Source organism: Colossoma macropomum, unplaced genomic scaffold, assembly GCF_904425465.1.
Source record: "Colossoma macropomum unplaced genomic scaffold, Colossoma_macropomum, whole genome shotgun sequence".
Taxonomy (NCBI): Eukaryota; Metazoa; Chordata; class Actinopteri; order Characiformes; family Serrasalmidae; genus Colossoma; species Colossoma macropomum.
In genome coordinates, this window is record NW_023494794.1 from 7,443,614 (window position 1) to 7,468,573 (window position 24,960).

At 39.9% G+C, this 24,960-nt stretch overlaps 1 protein-coding gene across 4 annotated transcripts in view; it reads left to right on the plus strand.

Moving 5' to 3' along the window:
* The window catches only part of npas2 (neuronal PAS domain protein 2), a 118,693-nt gene that overhangs the window by 17,593 nt on the left and 76,140 nt on the right, over positions 1 to 24,960 (plus strand). The window contains exons 1-2 of one of the 4 annotated variants that reach the window (XM_036580010.1): positions 23,169 to 23,696; positions 23,792 to 23,878. The gene's annotated coding sequence lies outside the window, so the exon portion shown is untranslated. Of the gene's footprint in view, positions 1 to 23,163; positions 23,879 to 24,960 lie in introns of those variants that run through there. The other 3 variants (XM_036580009.1, XM_036580012.1, XM_036580008.1) reach the window with 3 other exon arrangements.

Below are 24,960 nucleotides of genomic sequence, written 5' to 3' on the forward strand. Positions count from 1 at the left end.
ATAGCTGTGTCCTCAAATTTCAGCCACTGATTCGCAAAGCACATAAATTTGGACCAAATAGGATTTCCGCTCGTAATAACAACGGATGTAAACACACTGTGAATCAGTTTGAAATGAGGTGTCGTTATCATGGCTGAGGAAGGCCTCTGCACCGCGGTCAAACGTGGACAAACAGGTGAAGTCCTGATGCTAAATGATGCAAACGCCAGCTGATAAGTTGATAAGGGCATAAAGGATTCACGACACCGCGGCTGAACAGTTTATCAGCCACTGTTTACTTTCATCATGAAGCACAAAGCTGCATGTACCTCACTGTTTATTAGTGCAGGCAGGTGTGAGTGTACGTGCATGTACGCCCGTCGCGCTGTGTAGCATAGTTTCTGTTTTTTCTACTCTAAAAACATTTGATTCAATGCATTAGCTGTTTATCAAGGTCATCACTGCTGAGTGAGGTGTAGTAGAGTAAGAAAAACACTTGTGGAGTGCAGGAATCTATCAGAACTGACATCAGTGAGCTTTCTGTTAGCCTAGGCCTCTACTAGCTTAGCTGTATGCTAACCAGCTGTTTAGGCAGATCTGACTGATTTCTGTTGTTAAATTACTTTCTGAAGTTATATCACCCACAAATGTCCCGCTATTACCTCAAGCTACACTGAGTTAGCACAGCAGTTACATAGCTGTCTATAGCAGATGGACAATACAAACAAGAGTTTTAAGTTTGAATGATACTGGCTAGATTAGCTGTATGCTAACCTGTGGTTTAAGCAGATCTGAATGATTTCTGTTGTTAAATGACTTTCTGAAGACACATCACCAGAGGCGGTTTATGAGGAGCCTGGCCACTTCCTATTCCCCCTGTTATATCAAAAACAGGACTACTAAACAGCAGAGGGCGCCCGCAAGTGAGTCCTAAATGAATGGGAGTGAACGGCGCTCGGCGGCTAAAAACGAAAAGTAAAATAGTTTCGAATCACTTCCCCAGAACGTTTCTTTAATTTTAGAAGGTAGAAGGATGCTGCTAGAGCGTGATGATTGATTGGCGAGTGGAGCAGCTCATTGGCTGTTCGCGCTCAGTGACATCATGGACGTACATGAGGCGCCGTTTTAAACTCCTATAACTTGAGTTTAAAAGCTCTTAAAAATATAACAGCGGTGTTAAAATGTTTTATGCTGCTCTGTGTTCTGGAAATGATTGCATTCTTTAACATTAAAAATGTTTAAGCATTTATAAACTATGATTTTGCGCAAATGCTCCATATCAACCCGTTCATTTTTATACTCACTCGAGAGCGCCCTCTAGCGTCTGAAAAACCCAGAAGACATCACTCACAATTTTCCTGATATTACCTTAAGCTACATTTGGTTAGCATAGTAGCTCCATAGCAGTGTATGGCAGATGGACAATACAAACAAGAGTTTTAACAGTTTGAATGATATTTGATGTTATATGACCATTTTAAGTTACAACACTCTAAATTTCCTGCTATTGTCAAGCTAACTCACATTTGTATGCACATACTGAAGAGCGAGAATAGATGCAGCAGTTTTTCACACTGACTGATGTTTGTATGTTCTGGTTAATCCTCTGCTAATTAGCTATACGCTAACTAACAGTTGAAGCAGGTATGAATGATGTCTGTTGTTATAGGACCTTCAGATGTCATGTGACCCTACATTGCCTGTTGTTCTCCAGCTATTTTACCTTTGTAGACACATAAAATCATAATATTACCGATGAAGAATGCGCAGTTTTTGCTTTCTGTTTTGGCTAGTCGTTTGCTAACATAGCTATAGCCAGCATTTCAAGGAGGTTTTAATGATTCCTGAAGTTATGACCTTTTCAAGGTGCGTACCTTTACAAGACACTATAGTCATGTTAAAGGGGATCACAATTTCTGCATAATTAAATTAAATGGTTCTACACAGCACGTCATACATCTTTACATATTAACGTCACACACACAGACTCAAAAAGAAGGTCCAACTCAATATTTAGGCCTCAAATGATCTCAAAATCAACATTTTAGTAATGAAAATATGATGGGCACAGTAGATTATACACTCATATTCTCCAAATCCTCAAAACTTACATAGTGTAGAGCCGTTTTATGAGGAGCCTGGCCACTTCCTATTTCCCCTGTTATATCAAAAACAGGACTGCAAACAGCAGAGGGTGCCCACGAGTCGTCAATGAATGGGAGTAAATGGAGCTCAACGGCTAAAAACGAAAAGTTTAAATAGTTTCTAATCACTTACACAGAACTTTCCTTTAATTTTAGAAAGTAGAAGAACGTACTTCACTAAAAAAGCAGAGAAAACTCATCTGTATGTTTTCTTTTTTCTACAGCAAACAGGTTTAGACAGCAGGACGCTAAAATTATGGCTACTGAGTGCTGGTTGGTTCGCATTACTGATACTGAGTGCTGATTGGTTGGCGAGCGGAGCAGCTCATTGGATGTTCGCGCTCACAGACGTCATGAATGTGCATGAGGCGCCGTTTTAAACTCCTATAACTCGAGTTTAAAAACTCTTAAAAATATAACAGCAGTGTTCAAATGTTTTATGCTGTTCTGTGTTCAGGAAATTAATATATTTTTCTTTATACTAAAAATGTTTAAGCATTTATAAACTATGATTTTGCTCAAATGCTCCATATTAACCCATTCATTTTGGACTCGCTCTGGAGCGCCCTCTAGTGTTTGAGAAACCCGGAACACATTACACAGTGATAATTCTCCTCCTCCTCACAGTTCTCTGGCTCAATCCATGCTGCAAATTGTTCTTATGCTTGTTGCGTGCAGTTACACATTTCCACCAGAGAGGTCTCCAAATCCAAAAAAACTCACATAGTGTAGTTACATTTGTGGACAAATTATGGCAGCATGGTGCTGAAACAGGCTTAGCAGTTTTGATATTGACTGTTTTTGTTTGCCAAACTGTGCTCAGTTGTGCACTTTGTGTTACGTGTTAAGCCATCGCACAAATCCGGTAATCATCACAAAGATGTGTTGTGCTCTTCTATAAACTATGTTGATTTCTAGTGGACATTGACAGTCAATCATTTATATGGAGACACTGGTTGATAAGTTGAATTCAGCTGGATGAAACTGTTAGCAGCACATGCTAATTAAGTACACCAAGAAAATTTCCTATTCATATTCCTTTTGATCAACAAGTGGTGCAATTGTAGCCATATTTAATTCATTTTGTTGGTTTCTTTGAGGAATCTCAGTAGGATTGTGTGAAGAAGGAGCACAGCACTGCATTCTTTTAGTTCTAAGGCCCGTATTAATATCTAATGCTATTAGTCACAGATGTGTGTTTTGTTTGTACACTGTAACATCTTTCCTCGGGCTGCCTTTGTGATACTTTCATAAACCGATATATAAAGTCTTTTATAATCTCCTGATGTCGCAAGATCACACCACCGTGTCACAGTATTAGCCAGCTATCGAGAGACGTTCCTCTGAGGTTTACAGCCAAAAAAGGAAAATGACTGACTTATGTGGTCAGGCCTGCTGAGGAAGACAAGAGTGATTCATTATGAACAGGAAGCTTTTGATTTCAGTGGTCAAAGGAAAACACACTGGAACTAATAGACGTCACATGAAAACACGGCAAACCCATTTGCTTGATTGAACTCGGCACACAAGCTATCAACTCTTGGCCTAAATGAGTTCATTTTGATTTGCTGATTTATTTGACCATGTGTCAAGTTGACAACATACACATTGTTCACCAAGACGATGAGTTTATTTTAACTAAATTCACTTTTAATGTCACATAAATGAGAGTTCTACATGTGACAAACCAAAGTGAAGAATTGTATTGTATCTCAGGAGCTACTGCTGTCCATGATTATGTACAATCAGTGTGTGGAAAACATGGCAAATTAGGCCCATTTCTGGGTGTATTAGGTGTATTTGTAGTAGCAGTCTGTGCTGAGAGCCCTGCTGACAATGGAAAATGAAGCTGAAGTAGCTACTAAGCAGCTGTAATGAGTTATTTGTGTTGAGAGGGAATGTTTAGACTGGCTGCAGAACTGGGTTATAAGTGTCCAGTGTTATTTTGGGCAGTTAGTTCTCCTCAAATGTCCATTTTAAAGGGATATTCCAGCATTTTATAACCTAATATGTGTCACATCTGTAACATGATTGATTATCACGAACAATAATGTCCTTGTATTTAGAAAAATTTAGTAAAAAAAGGTTGATTCAAATAAAATAAGACAGCTCAACGCTACGGCTCTAAAAGGATGTTTATCCGTCAAGACGCCCTTACTGAGAAAAGGAAATACATAAAAAGATAAGAAAATCTGCCCAAGAACAGAGGTTTTATGGACTGTTGAGTTTGGATTTGTTTTTGGGATTACTTGAATATGGGAAGCAAGAAGTTCAAACCAACATCTAAGACTGAACCGTAATAAAGGTAAAGGTGACACACTAAGCACAGAGTCTTCTGTGTAATTTTCTGCTAAATATATTTTATGAAAAATGAACAACTTGTACTTAATGGATGTTTTGATAGAAAATGATATAAATAAAAGGATGACCTCTGACTTTTGCATGGTGCTGTAGAGCTGAAAGTTAGAAATAAGTCCTATAAAATTATAATATGCTTTTGTTATCATGTTTTTCGGGTTAAGTGAACACAACTACATAAGTCATAGGCTACAGAATGAAAGTGGAATATTCCTTTAAATGGTCTGTGATCTGTAACACTGAAAAAAGTGCCGCATATATATTATGTGCTGAAATACAACCCCAGTTCCAAAAAGTTGGGACGCTGTACGAAACGTAAAGAAAAACAGATGCGCTAATCATTGAAACCCTTTAATTTTTTGAACATAGTGCAAAGACCACATATCAAATGTTGAAACAGAGAAACTTTATTGTTTTTTGAAACAAATGTTGTTTTGTGAAAGACTGCGGCAGCAAATAGTATGACACTACAAGAAAAACGTTTCTCAACTTAAAATAGCGAAGAACTTGGGGATTTTTAATCATCTACAGTACTTAATATCATTAAAAGATTCAGAGAATCCGGAGTAATGTCTGTAAGCAAGGGACAAAGCCAAAAACCAGTACTGGAAGGCTTCAACCCTCAGGTAGCACTTAATTAAAAACGGCATTAAAACCACTGCATGGGCTTCAGAACGCTTCCTAAAACCACTGTCTGTGAACACAGTTTGTCACTGCATTCACAAATGTAAAGAAGAAACCATATATAAACAGGATCCAGAAACACCGCCGCCTTCTCTGGGCCCGATTCATTTAAGAAGTGGAAAAGTGTCCTGTGTTCCGATGAATAAAAATGTTTCTTGGAAATCATGGACACTGTGTCCTCTGGATTATAGTGGTGAGGGAGCATCCGGCTTGTTGTGAGTGCACAGTTTAAAAACGAGCATCCATGATGGCATGGTGGTGCATGAGTGCACATGACATGATTGACTTGCACGTCTGTGAAGGCACCATTAATGCTGAACGATATTTACAGGTTTTGATGGATATGCTGCCATCCAGATGACGTCTTTTTCAGGGAAGGCCTTTATTATTTCAGTAAGACAATGTCAAACCACATTCTGCATGGATTACAATACCACGGCTCTGCAGTAAGAGTCCAGGTGCTAAACTGACCTACCTGCAGTTCAGACCTGTCACCCACTGACATCATTTGGCGCATTATGAAATGAAAAATATGACAAAGGAGACCCTGAAACGCTGAGCAGCTGAAAACCTATATTAAACAAGAACAGGAAAACTTTCACTTTTGTAATTACTGCAGTGTCTCCTCAGTTCCCAAACGCTTAGTGTTGTTAAAAGAAGAGGTGAGGAAAAACAGTGATCTCCATGTTGTGAGTTGACAGTTTCATGAAGCACTTGAACAACAATCAAAGTTGCTCGCAACACATTCAGTTACTCCAGAAGCTCAGCAGATCAAATGCCCAATAAACCATCGTCTGTTTTAGTTTCTTGTCCACTGATCCGGTGAAATCAAATGATTTAAAAGGATGTCGTTCGATGTGATCATGTGATGCGTTATCGCCGTTTTGATCAGCAGTTTCATGAAACTAGTTCCAGGAAGTTGAGACATTTGCAACTGTTGCGGCTGAGTTTCAAATGAGTTGCAGGATGCTTATGCAACCAAAGTGCAATTTAGTTTCATTTAGGTTTTAAGCAACTAAAGTTGCGTGTAAGTTGCACTGTGCAAACCCAGCTTAAGGAAGAAGTCTTTCAGTTTCATTGTGTGTGCAAAGTGGTGGAAAAGTGCTGTTTATAGCAGTTAACCTTTATTAAAGGGGATGTTTCTTTGATTGCGTATAGCTGGTACGATGTATGTGATGCTCAAAAGCGTGTATGTGGGTTGTTCTAGGTTAATGGAGTGAAGCAGTGGAAGTATGAGGCACATGACTGCAGAGGGAATGTGTGGTATTCATGTCACCCTCAGTAACCTTCCAGCTATGACATATGCAACGTTCAACCGCTGTTATATAACCACCAGAACATACGTCATCTTCTCTTTGCCTCTCTCACACACTCTGCACCCATTCCCTCCCTCTATCACTCCATTTCTCGCTCCCTCGCTCCCTCTCCTTCTTTCTCTCCTTCTCTCTGGTTTGTCCTGGGGGCATATGACTAAGGGGCTGCAATCAGTCTCCTTTTATGTCTCTCTGTTCCGCTCGGCTTTAACAGGAGAGAGAGAGAGAGAGAGAGAGAGGGAGAGGTTATGTGTGTCAGATCACTGGGACGGGGAGATTTGGTAAGAGGGCGAGAGAGAAGGCCGAAAGGAAAAAATGCGCTGTTGCGTCAGAGGTGTGCTTAATAAAGCTTGTATTAAAACGTCAGTGCTGCTATGAGACCACGCAGTTAAATCACCACTGCTAACCTAAAAAAATGGGTTCTTATTTTTACCCCTGCCCCTTGTTTTCGATTGTCACCTTGTCCCTTGGAACTGAGTTATATGTAGTAGTGGTTGAAATCTTCCTCTATGAAATGGGACCCTCAAATAAAAAGAGGATTGCTTCATTAACAGCTACTAGCGCTGCTCTGTAGGCGACCCTGCCAGTCTGCAGTGACAGCAGAGGAGGGTAAAGTTCAGCTCCTCACTGCTGGGCTTTAGTTACATTTAGGGAATCATATGCCTTTAAAGTGGGGGGGGGGGAATTATTTATTATCACCCACCCCTAATTCTTCAGTGATATGAAGCTGAAGTCAGATATTCGCCAGCTTCTCGTTCGTATTTTCATGTTATGAAGAAAAGGACCATAATATGCTGAAACGGCATTAAACTAAGATAAAACAGTGGTTATTGTAATTTTTTAACAGAGAAAATTCTCACATTTGTGGGTTTCTTTGGTCTCTTGTTCAGCCGTCTTGCTGGTTTTTATTTTTTCCTCATAACTCTCTGTTTGGAGTCTCTGAAAAACCTCCATTTAGAGGGCCATGTAGCCCTAACACTTCACCCTACCCCTCTATCTCAACAAGAATCAGGACACCCTACCCCGAGGAGTGAACGCGCTAAATGTGGTAGGGGTGAGGGGTGAAATGGGACTGGGCCATAATGTGCACTCTGACTCTCCTACCCCAACAACAGTCTATGGACAGTGGTTACACCTCAGTTCTACACAATTCTACGCAATTTCACTCCAGTCGTATCACCAAACACACTAGCTGCATTTCAGCTGCAGTTCAACCAATTTAAACACTTATTGTCAGCTCAGCAGCTCAGAAACTGAGCCCAAGTCTAAATGAACTTGCAAAAAGCATACCAGATGTCTAGTTCAAGCAAATGGGTAAGTTTAAAAGACCGAGCTCTTGGGGGTATTTAACTTTAGAATATTTCAAGTATTCATATACTATTTCAGGGTCGACTACAGGCGTCTATATTTCACTTCTGACATTTTTGCGTAATGTAAATAAACAGTGGCCAGTTCGGGTTGGCATTGGGCATGGTGACCTCATGTGCTGCTAAGCTCATTTTACTGGCCGGTGCGTTTCTATGGAGATCAAACCATCTTTTTCAGCAGTGGGTTTAGCTGAATTCACCAATTAGAAGGCCTGTCTGGATACTTTTGGACATGATAGTGTAGAACCGCAACCCTTGAACCGTCTGAATGCTTAGATGGTTTCTTTTTGTGCCTTTTTGCTGTTTCAGTTGTGCTGCCTTTACCCACACTCTCAAAATGATGGTTCTTTAGTAAAGAAAATGGTTCTGCATAGAACCATGAACACTCAAAGAAACGTTTGCATGACTAAAGGGTTCTTTGCATCATGAAAACGTTCTTCAGATTGATGAAGAATGTGTTGTAGACAGTTCTATGTAGAACCTTTTTGAAAAGGGTTCTGTATAGCACCAAAAAAGTTTCTTTGATTATTACAAGCTTCACATCGTCACAATAGAAGAACCCTCAGAACCCTGTATAACAGTGTCCTATAGCTGTTAATAAGCACTATTTTTATACCACATTGTGTCATGATAGCATAGTTAGCGGTTGGCTCACTAAGGGCAGTGAGGGATCTGAATGCGTGAGTAAGTACACGCCTGTTTGAGGCGAACTGATCTTTCATTCGGTGCTATTTGCAGGTCTGGGTCAGGTGTGTGTGGAGGTAGCTGTGCTGATACAGCGCAGTTTTCTGGGTTAAAGCTATTTTAGCTGCAGCAAACACGCTATTCCTGCTGCAGGTAAGTCAAGACTGCGTGACGGAGCTGAGTTAAGACAGCCTTTCCTAGATTAAGGTAACCGGGTTGAGTGTAATCAGCCAGACTGGATCTGTCTGAGAGGTCAACAGATCAATAGACAGGAATAGTTCAGTCCAAGAAAAGCTAATGTTGCTAACTATGAATAAAAGTGAACAGCCTGCTGTTAGCATTGTGCTTTTTTAGCCACTGAAGTGTATTTGTCACCCGGACATATTAGGAACTCCAGATGGCACAAATAAGACTGCTGCGCACTGAACTGACATCATCAGAGAGACAAATGCATAACGACACCCCAAACAAACCAGCGAGCTCTGTCCAGTGTGATGCTTTAGCAGAATTTGAGTACATTAGGAGTAGGGGTGGGCAATATAACGGTCACTATCTTGATAAATTATGTCACGATACACTTTTCTGGGCATATCGTGGATATCAACAGTAATTAAGAACACTAAACAACTGCAGGTTTCATTACCAAGAGCATAATTAGGCCTGGTTAATTGGATTTAGTGCAAAACACTGAATAAAAATAATTGCAGTTGTAGGTTTACTATAGTATTTTTATAGTTATATTATACAGCACTACAGGCTCTCTTTTGTCTGTTCCAACTTATAAAACCTCAGAAAAACTAAATATTGTGATGCATATCGTGTATCATGAAAAAGGCTAGTAATGCCTTTATGTGTTAACCGGTGCTATTCTGAGCTGGTTTTCTTCAATACTTTGGCTCATGGATGGGCCATTTCGGGTCAGTCAACAAAATTGTGTTATACTCAGGTCAGTTTCGGAACCATGATGATGTGGTTGTGGTCGGGTCGGGCTCAGACAGAAAATTCTCAAGCTGTATTTGGGGTTGGATCAGAATTTCAGGCCCGTTAAACCTCTAAAAGCTCTAGTTGGGAGGGTATGAGAACTAAGGGAGCTTTAAAAATCCTCAGGGGGCCCTGGACCTACAAGTGACTGTGGACCTTATAGGTCCAGTTACACACAGCATAACTTGCGACTTCCAGTACTGCCATTCAGAATCTTTCCATTACTGCACAGACAAAACTGAAGTTAGCTTCTTATCTGCCAGGTTCTTTTTCGGATTTTCCGTTCCACCTTAAATGGTGCCTAGTTGCAGGCGCCAGAATGCAAGTGCAGCTCCATTTAAGGTGGAACAAAAAAATTTGAATAAGAAGTTTGCAAATAGAAAGCCAGTTTTAGCCTCACCAAACCTCTAAAAGCCAGTTTTAGTCAAAGTTTGAAATTTGCGTTGAACTTGCGCTCATATATGCTAATGTTAGCCAGCTGCGCTCCATCCAGTCTGTCGGGTGATGATTCTCCATCGGTGTGCAGCACAGTTTACTCTGTAAAACCATCAACATCACCAAGACAACCGAGGTCCACCAATGAGGCTGAAGTCGGCTTCTTTTTCACCAGCTTTTTGTTCAGGTTTTCCTGTTCCACCTTATAAATGGTGCAGCAGCTACATTCTGGTGCCATTTAAGGTGGTGAATAAGAGACTGATTTCAGCCTCGTGGTCATGTAGTAAAAGAGCATTGTAAGTGCCAAATTCACAGAACACTGATGATGACGATGGTAGAAAACGGCGTAATGTACAGGACTTTTAATCGTCCTCAGTTATGCCTTTTAACCAAAACTGGAGCTCAAACACTGGCGCACTGATACCGAACTGAGCTTAAGGCCAACGCAGGTAGCAATGGTTGTTGTGCAGCGATTGGAGGGCTGAGGAAAAGAAGGTGGAGCTTGGCGGAAGGCATAATAATGTGATTGGGCGTGATACAGTGACAACGCTCACAGAAAACAAATCAAATTTGATTATGCTACAGAGCCCCGGTGGTGACATCCTGAAAAAATGAAAATAATGCATGGCCACGATTTACTAAGGCGTTGAGAAACGAGATCTTAATGCGTGGCCACTGCTTAGTAAGGCATGATCTCATTCCCATGCCTTACAAAGTTGTGGCCATGACTTAATTATCTCGTTCCCATGCGTTAACATGGTGTGTCCACACATTATTTTTATTTATACGGGATGTCACTAGCAGGCCACTAGCATATTATCCTAAAAAGTCAGCTTAATACATGTTTTTCCCTCATTTGATTGGGTAGCCTTTAACAGTCTGGTTAGAGAGAATAAATAAATCTCATTAAAAAATTTGGCCAATCAGAACTCTGAATTGCTCAGGCCCGTTCATTAAATCACCCCTGATGAGAACAATGTTAATAGTATAGCACCACGTAGTGTTTGTTTCGGGTGATGCTTGCACATGTATGTCTCAATAATGGGCTCAGTCAGTCAGTCAGTCAGTCAGTGACTCAGTAAGCGACTCTTGTAGGCTGTCCCGCCAGGCGCCTGAGCAAAAAGTAGAATAAAGCCACAGTTGATCCTTTGGTTGCTAAGATTAAGATTAGGGTGGGGTTAGGTGGGGCGTTTACACTCATACAGAAAACCATGGAAACACCACAAACATACCCCTGGAGTTCCATCGTCAGATCTCAGGGTGGAACCTTCATATATAATCAGCTGTTTGACTTTTCTCCACATTCAACAAAATTAGACTATGACGCAAAGTGATGTAATATTCATAAACGATCTTTTTTTTTAATCATCTTTGCTCTGAGACGTCCTTATGGCTGGAATCTCTCTCGCTCGCTCTCTCTCTCTTTTGCTGATGTCAGTGGTTATTTAACAGGGTGAGTCAGTCTGATATGATTACGGCGAAACATGACGAACATGATTCTGTATTTTTTTTCTAAATGTTGAATTTAATCACATTAAAGCCACTGAATTCTCACCCTGCTCTCTCTCCTGGGGGGTGTGTGGGTGGGAGGGGGATACATAAGCAAGTACGACACATTGTGGGCTTCTGCAGAGTGGAGCCCACTCGTTCCATCACCAGAGGGGGATTCTCGAATGTAGGGTGTGGTTCTAGAATCTTGTGTCCCAATTCAGGGGCTGCTTCCTTCGAAGGATGCGGTCTATGAAGGCTGTGTAGACCCCCGAAGGCTGAACCAAAATGAGACGGTCTGCCCTACAGCGGGTTTCCTGTTTGCGTCACAGCACCGCTGTTCCCACCCTTATCGAGGCGTCATGAAACGCTGCTCCTGTCAAGTTCTTTTACAGTTCTTCAAATACGGAGCCAGAAACTGATTTTAGTTTTTTATTTTTTCATTATTAGAGCTGGAGATCTTCTCTCTGTTGTCTCTTTACCCCCTAAAACAAAATGAAACGTTAGCGTAAGTTTAGCTTCAGACCACATTTGCAGGGTTCGAATTTTGGGCGGAGGTCTTGGAGGGTCCTCTGGTGTAAAGTGTATAAGGTGACCCAGTGCTGGTGTCGGTAATCAGGAGAGTGGGAGAATTCCCGGTGGGCCGGTTACTGTGACCTTAAACTCATGCACATAAGCACAAGAAAGCTCAGACAGGGTTAAACCAGCAGCCCTCACCTCAAGTGGTCCAGCCCGGTTTGCTGACTCTCTGAGTCGCGTACAGTAGATTTAAAAAAGCTGACGTTAGCTTCTTATTCAGGTTTCCCATTCCACCGTAAATGTTGTAGCGGTTACATTTAGACACCTATACGGTGCTGGCATGTAGCTGCTGCACTATTTAAGGGTGAATGGCTATTCAAATAAGACAGTAACATTAAGTTTTTTTACAGTGGTGGTGATAGGAACCAGGGGTTGCCATGACTACAACACAAATATAGACATTTTATTTACTATCCAAAACCACCAGTTAACCTTCACGTCTTTTGAGTTTTATATGGAATGTTGAGGGAAAATAGTGATAAATCTGAAAATAAGTATTTCACACCAAACCACTCTGAATGACTTTGTTGCCCTCTTATCTAGTTAATTATGTGATCTTAAATCAGCGGAATTCCCCTTTGCAAATGAGCTGAAATGGCGTAGAGCAGTTGGGCTCAGCACTGAAGGGACTTCAGACAGATTCATTACAGGCTGCATCGATTCATCTAAACTTGCCTGTGGCTGCTGCGCAGTTTGAGCAGAATGACTGATTGTGTTGTGATTTCTATATTTTAATCATAACAAAATAATAAATAAATCAATCTCTTAAACAAACGTCAACACACGCTAAATTATTCAGGTTTACATTCACAAGATTCAGTCTCACTTCATCAATATTAAAACAACCCAAACACTCACTGTAACTCTGATGCCTTTAGAGGAATGAAGGCAAGTGTGTGTGTGTGTATGTGTGTGTGTGTGTGTGTGTGTGTGTGTATATATATATGTGTGTGAGTGTGTGTGTGTGTGTGTGTGTGTGTATATATGTGTGTGTGTGTGTATATATATGTGTGTGTGTGTGTGTGTGTGTGTGTGTATATATATGTGTGTGTGTGTGTGGGTGTGTGTGTGTGTGTGTGTGTGTATGTGTGTGTGTGTGTGTGTGTGTGTGTATATGTGGGTGTGGGTGTGTGTGTGTGTATATGTGTGTGTGTGTGTGTGTGTGTGTGTGTGTGTGTGTGTGTGTATATATGTGTGTGTGTGTGTGTGTGTGTGTGTGTGTGTGTGTGTGGGTGTGTGTGTGTGTGTGTATATAGATGTGTGTGTGTGTGTGTGTGTGGCTCAAAGCTGGCGAGTGGTCTGTCCTCATTACTAGCAGCTGGCTGTAATTTCATCATTACAGCACTGCATTATAAAGTAGTTTAATAAAGCTAGTAAAGTCAGGTGACCTATGATGTCATAATAGGCCTTACAGAGACTTCAAAGCAGTGCTTTATGGGTAAAATAGCATAGGAACACTACTGAAGTCAGGTGACCTATGATGTCATAATAGGCCTTACAGAGACTTCAAAGCAGTGCTTTATGGGTAAAATAGCATAGGAACACTACTGAAGTCAGGTGACCTATGATGTCATAATAGGCCTTACAGAGACTTTACAGCAGTACATAATGGGTGTTCTGTTGACATATGATGTCATAATAGGTATTTCAGAGACCTTCCACCAGTGCATTATGGGTGAAGTAGTTGAAGAACACCACTGAAGTCAGGTGACCTATGATGTCATAATAGGCCTTACAGACACTTTACAGCAGTGCATTATGGGTAAATAGTTTAGGAAAACTAGTAAAGTCAGGTGACCTGTGATGTCATAACAAGCCTTACAGAGACTTTATAGCAGTACATTATGGGTAAAGTAGTGTAGCAAAACTAGTGAAGTCAGGTGACCTATTATGTCATAATAGGTGTTGCAGACACCTTACAGAAATGAATTATGGGTAAAGTAGTTTAGGAACACTACTGAAGTCAGATGACCTGTGATGTTATAATAGGCCTCACGGAGACTTTACAGCAGTGCATTATGGGTAAAGTAGTTTAGGAACACTACTGAAGTCAGGTGACCTATGACGTCATAGTAGGTATTTCAGAGACAAATGCGAAGGTAAAAGTTTCTGTCGTTTCTGCATTCCTCATCTGTCACGCTGGTCACGTTAAGATATAACAGAGCTCTGATGTTATCAGCATAGGTATGTCTGTGTGTGTGTGTGTGTGTGTGTGTGTGTTAAGTACAAGTTATTCATTTTTCAGGAGTACTTCTGAGGAGGTAAGATATAAGATAATCCACTTACATAATGAAGTAGAAGTTCAAAGGAGCTTCCAAAACTGATTAAAAGCTACAGAGAAAATGAAACTCCTAACAACCACCTGGAAGACCTGCTAGACCCCAAAACTGCCCCCATCAGATAAACAGCACTTAAAGCTTTCATCTTTGAGAGAGAGGAGAAAATCAAGCTGCTCCAGATCTGAAAACATCCACAGGTGTTTCTGTCCATCCTTCCACTGTGAGAAGACGACTCAGCGCTATGGGTCTGAAAGGATGTGTAGCTGTCAAGAAGAACCTCACTGAGAAAAGGAAATGGACACATGAAACAAAGAAGCTGAACAATGGACTGACCACCCCAGAGTCCAGACCTCAACACCACTGAATGTGTTTGATTACTTCAGAAAATGATCAACCAGCTTCTAAGACTTTGGAGGTGTGTCTGCAGATTCTTTGAGGAACTGAAAGTGAGTCTCCTGAAAAGAATGGAAGCTGTAATGAATGTGAAGAGAGACACACTGAACACTGAACAATCTGATATTAGATTTAGTTTAGTGTGTCTACATCGTTACATTTGTGTTGTGCTGTGTCAGAGCACCACACTGCTGAGTCATCCAGCCCACAGAAGAAGACATCACTGCCTCACAGCGTTACCATGGTAACAAGGACAGAAAGAGGAGAGAGGGTGTGTGTGTGTGTCTGTAAATCAGTGTTGTAACACTTCACACTCCTTTATTGATACACACACACACACACACATATATATATATATATATATATATATATATATATATATTTATGTGTGCACTTAATAATCAGATAACTGCAGAAGAAAATCAGATTTTGTCAGTAATCCGATCAACACGTGCATATATATATATATATATATATATATATATATATATATATATATATATATATATAAAGTGCACCTATATAGTAAGTGGAGCATGCATTTAAGTAATCAGATAATGGGGAAACTCCAGGTCTACATGAGTAATCAGTAATCAGATTACTGCTTTACAACCAGCCAATAAACTCACAGAAGAAGACGTGACATAAACGTAATGTAAAGCTCAAACTTCATGAGCGGCTTATTTTTAAAACATCACATAACATTACCTGAAAATATGAACATACATCATCTAGAAGATGAGGAATATTTAAATCCTTCATTTTGTCAAGCATGTATTCAGTTTCAGTGTCACTCCAAAATAGTTTTGCTGCGTCTCGCGGCGGCGCTGCTCGCTTATTTCCGGTACCACAGTCTGTTTTCACACGTGCAGACTGAGAAATCCAAAAGAAATCAGAGTAAGAGTTTACATGCACTGAGAAATCTGATTACTGAGCTAAAATCCAGCCTCTTTATCAGATTTCTTAATCAGATTTCTATATCCAGCTATGGTGTTTACATGACCATTTAAATAATCAGATAACTGCAGAAATCTGATTATGATCGGATTATTGAGTGCATGTAAACACAGTCACTGACATAAACATGCTATAAACATGTCATTGCAGGTGTCATATATGAGATTTTGTTCTGTTGTATAACAGTAACATTGTTACTGTTTATTGTCATGATTGATACACTAATATTCAGTGTTAGTTTTGCTGTGTGCTGTATTGAGCTGTCATAACATCATGACACTGGACTTAATCATGAATCTTGATGGGGTAACACTTTACTTGAAGGGTGTCTACATAACACATTCATAACATCTTACATACACACTTCATGACATGCTCATGAACGTTTAAATCAACATTTATAAAGTTTACTTGTTTTACATGATATTAATATAGACTACTAGGCCATTTTACTGATAGACATTTTTCAAAATTAAAGTCATCATTTTTTTAAAAAATATATAATTTTCAGTGAAACGCCTCATTTCTGGACAGCCAAAATAAAAATGACCTCACTTTACCCCTTTAGTCATTATGCTTTGACACCTAGGCACATTTTGCTGATACCTTCAACTTCTTAAAATGATTTGTTTCTTCTTAAGCATTTTTTTGCATTTTCATTCTTTGTCCTTTTTGCTCCGTCGTCTTCTTAAAAATTTTAATGTGCCAAAATGTTAATTCAGCAGTACATTGTTGAGGAATATGTAATTTATAAATGTTGATTTAAACATTCATGAAAATGTTATGAAGTGTTTGTATGTATGATGTTATGAATGTGTTATATAGACGCCCCATTAGGTAAAGGGTTACCCATTATGTCATGGTTATGTCAGTGTTATGTAGTCATTTTTATTGAAGTGTTACTCATGTTTTTTCTGGGTAAATAAATGATCGCTGCTCAATTAAATAGATTAAAATATTATTTTCCCAGGTATATGTATCTTCAGTTTTATTATACGACAATGTAAGAAGATTTTATTGTGTCTAATGTACTGAGAGAGAGCGGGAAGGATGTGTGTGTGTGTGTGTGTGTGTGTTAACAGTTCGTACTGTGTCATGCTGGGTTGTGCAGTGACCTACATAGAGAGTTAATGCAGTGTAGGAGCAGATGAATAATGGAGAAATGAATCACACACACACACACGCACACACACACACACACGCACACACACACGCACACACACACACGCACACACAGAGTACAGGTTAATATCTCCACCATCACTTCATTTTCATTTTCACTACAGATAAATTCACATATTTCATATAACTCAACAAAACCACTCTGTTTATTTATTATTCATTATGATAAAGCAATAAAACACAACACAGTCATAAAACACTATCTGAGTTTACTTTACGTTATTAATTAATTGTAGTCACAACAAATGTCTCTCTCTCTTCCTCCCTCTCTCTCTCCCTCGCTCTTTCCCTTGCTCTCTTCCCCTCTCTCTCTCTATTCTCTCTCTCTTCTCTCTCTCTCCCTCTCTATTCTCTCTCTCTCTGTGTGTTCTCTCTCTCTCTCTCTCTCTCTCTCTCTCTAATAAAGCAGCTGTACTCCAGGCTGTTCTTGCTGTGATAAAACATGTTAAATTAAAAACAGGACAACTTAATTATACTCTCTTATCTTCATTAATTAGTTTTAGTCCTTTTATTCTTTTCATTGTGTACAATACACACACACACACACACACACACACACACACACGCACGCACACACACAGCAGTGTCGGGGTTTTTTTATCTGATCTAATGTGAGATGATTAGACAATTAATTCAGTTTAGGCCACAGCCCAGACAGTTACACCCCCTCCCCAAAACACACACACACACACACACACACACACACACACACACACACACACAGACGCACACACACAGACTACACTGCTAAGTATTAGAGTTGCATAAACCAGGACTTTTATGGTGGATTCCAACTCCATTTTTCTTATGGAAGACCGGGGAGCATTGTCACACCCACAGTGTTACCAATCAGAATTAACCTACATCATCATCATCATCATCATCATCATCAACATCATCATCATCAACACTTTTATTCATACAGCGCCTCTCCCACGCTCCAGGACCTTTAACAACCAAAGAACATGAACACATTAAACAGAGAGTCAGCAGTTAATAACTGAAGTACATCACAGGTATAACATTCAGTTATAACTTAATGATCTGATAACTGCACAAAATTTTGTCAGTAATCCGATCAACACGTTTACATGCTCTTGGGTAATCAGATAATGGGGAAACTCCAGGTCTGCATGAGTCAGACAGTAATCGGATTTCTGCTCTAGAAAAAAACACTGCACCACTTTTCCTAAACTATGAACATACGTCACCTAGAAGATGAAGAATATTTAAATCCTTCATGTCATTGAGAATGTATTTGGTTTCAGAGTCGCTCCTAAAGTGTTTTGCTGCGTCTCGTGGCGGCGCTGCTCGCTTATTTCCAGTACCGCAGTCTGTTTTCACACGTGCAGACTGAGAAATCCAAAAGAAATCAGAGTAAGAGTTTACATGCACTGAGAAATCTGATTACTGAGCTAAAATCCAGCCTCTTTGTCTGATTTCTTAATCAGATTTCTAGATTGGAGTATGGTGTTTACATGACCATTTGAATAATCAGATAACTGCAGAAATCTGATTATGATTGGATTTTTGAGAGCATGTAAACACACTCAGTGTTTACTGCCTGTTTAGCCAAAGTGCACACTTGATGGACTAAATTAACAAACAAAGTCTTTTACATTTTTGTCGTTTTCTAATAGACAAAATATCCAGCTGTTCGTTAAAAATGTGAGCATCTTATGATGAATTTACCAACAGAAACAGTGCAGATTTATTCAGAATACAATCCTACATAAACTACTATTATAAATTAAGAATGTTTTTTCCGTCTCCTGTAAGGTTGCTGAGTCTTTTCTTGATAGCGGCGCCATCAAAGCAGCGCACTGACTCACGTTTATACATCATAAATCATCGCACAGTTCAGCCAAAGATAAACTGGGCGATTATGATTGTGCGTCTCTAATGATTACAGCGTAAAGACCAGCCTGAGAGTGCGGCCCATTATAACTAAGAGTATCTGTAGATAAGGACATGTGGATGGATGGAGGGATGTGTACAGATGAATGAATGGGAGAAGAGGGTGATGGACAGGTGGATGGATAAATGGAGTTAAGGTGGATGTTCGGATGACTGGACTGACAAATATAAGGGCCAGTTATGGATGGATAGTGAAGGATTTGTCAGCACAGATTCACACTTTTCATACAACCTCACTGGAAATCAGCATCGTACACAATATTCCCATATCGGCGTATTTCCATTCACATATGATTTATATTCTGTATCGGCAAGTTTCCCACAAGCATCACAGCACGACGATGATTTTTAAATGGTAGAGCGAGCATCACTCTGAACACTCTCTCTCCTCATCGGTCTTAACACTGAGGTGCTTTAGGGAAACTGGTCCCCGTTTGTTTCAATGGGGAAATTTACAAAAACATGGTAAAATAGTGAAAATTAAAACAATTATTTTCATTTATGAAGCAGCAAAATGTCATTTGACCAGGGCTGCCCAAACTTTTGCATACATCAATATTGTTCATGTACATATCTGCAGTTATCGGCATATAAACATGTTTAAAATGTAGAAATTGGGACTAAATCGACCTGTATCTGTATTAGAATTAGAGAAATATGATTTATTGGTAGAAGGTTATAAATTTAGTAAAATGAATAAAATGCAGATGTTTTAGTGCAACCAGCATCACCTAAAATAAATACATCATCAAATATCAGTTTGAAAAATTCCAAACATCTGACCAATGCTGATCATTTTTGAAAGCAATTATCTGCCAGTAAAGTTCAGCTCCTCACTGCTGGGATTTATATGCCTTCAAAGATGGGGGAAATTATTTATCACCCCCCCCAATTCTTCAGTGATATGAAGCTGAAGTCAGATATTCGCCAGCTTCTTGTTCTAATTTTCTTGTTCCACCTTAAATGGTGCAGCAGTTCTGATACTTGAGGTGCTGAAATGTATCTGCTGCACCATTTAAGGTGGAACAGGAAATTTAGCTAGCTGACTACTAAGACATCAGCAAACTACTAACGATTTTTTATGCTTGTTATGAAGAAAATGACCATAATACATTGAAATGACATTAAACTAAGATAAAACAGTGGTTATCGTAATTTTTAACAGAGAAATCTGTGTATTTCTTTGGTCTCTTGTTCAGCCATCTTGCCAGTTTTTATTTTTTTTCTCTTAATGCTCTGTTTGGAGTCTGAAAAATCTCCGTTTGGAGGGCCATGTAGTCCTAACACTTCACCCTACCCCTCTATCTCAACAAGAATCAGGACACCCTACACCTAGACGTGAACACGCAATAAGGGAGGGGTAGGGCTAAGTGGTAGGGGCGAGGGGTAGAATAGGATTAGGCCCAAGTCACACCATATACCACCAAACAGACCACAGTTCATTAACCCTGGGCCAAGCGGAGGGGGGGTTGCTGGGGGGGCGGCACGTGGCACAGCTAGGAGTTGAACCTGAAATCCGTGGGCTGCACCACTTTTACAGGGTGCTTCCCTCAGAGGCTTCAAATGCTTCTTGACTCTTCCTCCAGTCTTTGTTCTTCACTGAATGAGTGTCATGTCCTTCCATCCCAACAGGAGGCTCTTGAATTAATTCTGACGCTCTTTTGTTATTGGAGCCGTCGTTGCTTTAATGAAGGCTCTTTAAAAACATAATCAACTGCGCTTATGAATAATGCATCGCTTTAAAGCCGCACTCTGCCAGACTCTGCCAGGCTGAGTAATGCTCAGTTAGAGCCACTCGTGTAATTAAAAACACCGCACTCACAGCCAGCGCCGCTCATTGAAGATTTAGCACGTTTATCGTGAGAAAATAGCGTCCAGAGAAGGACGAATCAGAGCAGGACGCTATTCAGTACATTACAGTAAGATTCAAGCAAACAACGTCTACGGCTTTGAGCTGTTGCTTCGTATTGTTTGGGTAACACTTTACTTGAATCCATCTACATGACATTAACATAATCATGCCATGAATATGTCACGGCAGACGAATTATGTCCAGTAATATAACAGTTATATTACCGTTGTTATATTATCTTAGTTGGTGTAATAGATGTCATAACGTTTGACGGCATGATGGCGAACTACAGTACACAGCAAAAATTAGCATCTGACGTAAGCTGTAATAACATCAATTATAGCATCTGCCATGACGGTTATGCCAGTGTTATGTTTCAGGGTTCAAGAGTAAAGGAGTGAGTGTAATCAGTGAAGGGAGGCGTGATAGGAACTGCATTAGTGTTCAGAAGGAATCACTGTTTTTAATAGAATTAAAGCAGTTTGGTTTCAAAATGTATAATATGCTCTTCCTGACTTCACAGCTTTGAAATAATTAGAAGGACCCTAAGAAGGTCTAAGTAAATGTAGTTGAAATGTGAAATATTATTATCATTAGACATCACAACATCACACTGTGATGTCATAGAGGACATGATGGAAACTCAGTTCCACTGTGATGTTATAAAGGAGATGATGAAACCTCGGTTCCTTTGTGAAGTCATAAAGGAGATGATGGAACCTCGGGTCCCTTTATGATGTCATAGAAGAGATGGTGGAACATCAATTCTTTTGTGATGTTACAAATGAGATGAACCTCACTATCTTTGTAATGTTGCAAAGGACATGGTGAGATTATGGAACCTCGGATCCTTTACAATGTCATAGAGGAGATGATGGAACCTTAGTTTCTTTACACTGTCATAGAGGAAATGATGGAACCTCAGTTCCTTTGTGATGTCATAGAGGAGATTGTGGAACCTTGGTTCCTCTGTGAGGCTACAAACAGGATGATGGAAATGTCAATTCCTTGTTATGTAGCAGTTGCTCAGCTGCTTTGTGATGTCATAGAGGAGATTATGGAACCTGGGTTCCTTTATGATGTCATAGAGGAAATGATGGAACCTCAGTTGCTTTGTGATGTCATAGAGGAGACTGTGGAATGTCAGTTCTTTGCAATGTTAGACAGGAGATAATGGAACCTCCTTTGTAATGTCATAGAGGAGACTTCCTTGTGGTGTTACAGATGAGATGATGGAATCTTGGTTCCTTTGTGAAGTCATAGAGGAGATGATGGAAACTCACTACCTTTGTGATGTCTTAGAGGAGATGACGGTACCTCAGTTCATTTGTCATAGAGAAGTCATAGAGAAGATGATAGAGAACTCCTTAATACAAACCAATTTCAAAAAAGTTGGGACAGATGCATGTTTACCACTGTGTTACATCACTTTTCCTTTTAACAGCACTTAACCCTTAAAATCCCAGGCTTATTATATTCCAAGGCTCATTATTCAGTAACTACAGAGATTTCAGTGCAAACTGGTTGAGCTACTCTGAGGTTATAGAAGTGTGTAATAAAACTTTGGGTCTGCCAGTGGACGCTGGCCATTTAAGGGGTTAATAAACATTTAGACACTGAAGACACCGAACCAGTTTTGAAAGAGAAATTCTTGCCCTTCTTCACTTTTACTTCTCACTGTTTTCACTTCTTCAGCTATGCAACCTTCTTTGCCATACTTGGCAAATGGTATAAATCTTTCAGTCTTAATGGAGCTGAAACACATACACATTTCCACTGAGCATCAGTTCCTTTCAGATGAGCTCAAGCCCAGAGAAGTCGGCAGTGTTTCTGGACATTGTTGAAAAATGACTTCTGCTATGCATAGAACAGACTTTCATTGATGAATGCGAGGAGAAGAAAAGGCACCCAGCGGTGATATTCAGATGGAACGTAAATACTCTTACACATATGCACAAGAATAGAACGACCTAAAGCTCAGTAATAGACTGTTTTTTATAGCATTGCTCCAAAGAACCTATTCTGGCACCTTTACAGCACTGCACAGTTGTCTCTACAGTAAAGGACTAGGGTGGAATATGTATTTTCCTACAAAATCCAACAATTACATTACATACATAAAAATGCATGAATTGCTTTGTGTATGTTCACATTCTTCATAAACAATCGAGTATAAACCACTACTCAGGTCACAACAGGGTGCAACAGTTTTATTTGAAAAAATAAAGTATGCAGAACTGTGTAGAATAGTTATAACTGATGTTTGGGGGGAGGAACATGTCTGAAACCCCTCCTTGTTCCAATCTAATGCCTTATAAATTCACTTCTACTTCCTGCTGTAATAATGACTTATTATCCCAAATGATTTCTTACTTTCTTACGTACTTTCACTTAATACCTCAAAATCTCATGAAAATGGGTTATTTTGAAATACTAAGTCAATATTTTTGAGAAACGTTGTTATTTTGAGATATCAAATCAACATTTGTAGAAAATAAGTCATTATGTTGAAATATTAAGTCAAGATTCTGAGCAAATTAATCATTATTTTTAGATGTTAGGTCAATATTCTAAGAAAATATGTTGTTATTTTGAGGTATGAGGTCAATATTTTAATATGCTGCTGCACAAACAGAAGGAGAGAAAGGCAGACACATTTTTCTCCTCTACGTCTTTCACAGTTCTCTGTATAAACACTTGTCTAAAAGTGAAAAGAGACAGAGCGAAAAGTTTGTGTGTACATGAGAGAGAGAGAGAGAGAGACAGACAGAAAGAGAGAGGGAGGTTCATAAAACAATGTGACTGAGGCTTTTACAGTAAGATGATAATAAAACAATGAATGAGTAAATTACAGAGATTTAGCAGAGATAAGAAGTAAAGAAGTAAAAGAATGAGAGAGAGAGAGAGAGAGAGAGAGAGTTAGCGCTAACGTGAGATTAGCGTCCTGCTCTGTGGCTGTTTGTTTGTACTGCTTGCTGAACTTTAGCTGCTCTGTTTGTGGTCGTGTGCCGTTTCTCCCGACTGCTGGAGGAAGTGCAGAGAGGTGCAATCAGTTATTAATTAACAGACGAGCTGAACGTGATGAGAAGTGTGTCACGGTGCTGGTAAACAAAGCCATAAGCGAGGTGGAGAGCGGCAGCGTGGCCAGAGGCTCCGCTAACGCAGCTACTGACCCCGTTTTCCCTCCTCTTTCTCACAGGCCCCTAATCGAATGAAGAACCTGCTCGGGAACGTCGCTCTGTGGATTTTCTTCAGGACCGTTTGAATAAATCAGCGACTGGATCCCGTGAGTAGCACAGCTGCTGTTTTAGTTCACTTCTGCCAGATAGTTGTCAGGGTCGAGCGGAAAATGTGAGCGAGATGTGAAATGTGGGCTGACGCTTGGGAGCAGTTGTGACTGTTAAAGCTTCGGTCAGTAATGTGAAGTGTAGATAGCGCTAGTTTGACTGACCTTTGACTGGCTGGCTGGAATCTTGTGGTGTTTTAGCTGGAAAGAGTTGCACTGAGCCATGACTCGCATGACACAGGCATTTCTGTCATTCAAACCAGCGCCCCCTAGTGTGAGCAGCACTAGGTGCTGAATAGAATATTAGCCTTTATATTACTTACCACTAGCAAATCAGTATTGACTGTTTTTTATTTTAAGTCCAAATTTGCATAATAAACATCTTAAAGAATGAATAGGACAAACAATTTTTAAAAATGAATAAATAAGATGATGTCGAAATGGGCTGATGCTTGTTTATGCAGTATTCGCGGGTGGTTGTTATTGTTTTACAGATTTTCTATACTTGGTCTAAATCTTTCGTTTTATGATCTATGGTCTTTAGTTGTTCTAGATATGCTGAAGATAACCGGGAATGTAATTCAGTGGCGTAATTTGTCGTGATAGCGATATCGTTATTGTTCCCCGCCCTGGTCAGAAGGTGAGTGTGCTCGAGTTGAGAGCTGATGTGGTTCCTGCGTGGAATGGTACACAAATGTGAACTGACTGTTTGACCTCTTTGCACTGTGATGTCACAGAGGAGACGATGTCATAATGTTTTTTTGAGTGAAGATGAATCACTTCACAAAATAAAAAAATGAGAACTGACACAAATGAGAACCAGCAGAACTTACAGTTTCAGTTCTTGTTCATTAGAACTGTAATAGCAGTTTAACTGTTTGTTTGGGCCTTTTTATGCCACTCTAAAGTGGCTAATTTGGCTAATTAGCCACTTCGCTTGCCAAGTGTTAGCTTAACTTATTGGCTGATATGAAGTGACATTACTATTCTGTGTGCAGACATTCCCAAACATGAGTTACACAACCTCCCTGTCAAGCGTGAAAATATAAGCACTCATTCTTTGGATGCTAGCATCAGAATTA